We start from the raw sequence: 375 nt of genomic DNA, 5'->3' as shown, positions 1-375 counted from the left end.
GTTGGGGGCGCCGGAAGGAGCAGGCTGCAGGGGATCCGGTGAGCGGGGGGCGGCCGGGCCCCCTGCTCGCGCGCTCTGCCCCAGGCCCGCCCTGCCGCACCGCCCCTTCAGGCCTACCCGGGCGGCCGGGTCCCTGCGCCGCGCCGGGAGGAGGGCAGCCGCTGAGGGCGCGCGGGGCCCGGGGCATCGTGGGGCGCGGCCGGGGCGAGGGGCTTTGGGGGCCACGCCGCCCGCCCACGTGCGCGGAGGCGGGCCGGGGGCGGGGCCGGAGGGACCGGGGCGGGGCCTGCGGTGGGCGTGGCCCGCGGTGGGCGTGTCCGGGGCGGGGCGGGGCCGGCCGGCCGGCGGCCATAAAGCGCGCGGGCGCTGACGCCG

This window comes from Choloepus didactylus, chromosome 22 (genome assembly GCF_015220235.1).
Source record: "Choloepus didactylus isolate mChoDid1 chromosome 22, mChoDid1.pri, whole genome shotgun sequence".
NCBI classification, from domain to species: domain Eukaryota; kingdom Metazoa; phylum Chordata; class Mammalia; order Pilosa; family Megalonychidae; genus Choloepus; species Choloepus didactylus.
Note: the sequence above shows the minus strand (reverse complement) of the source record.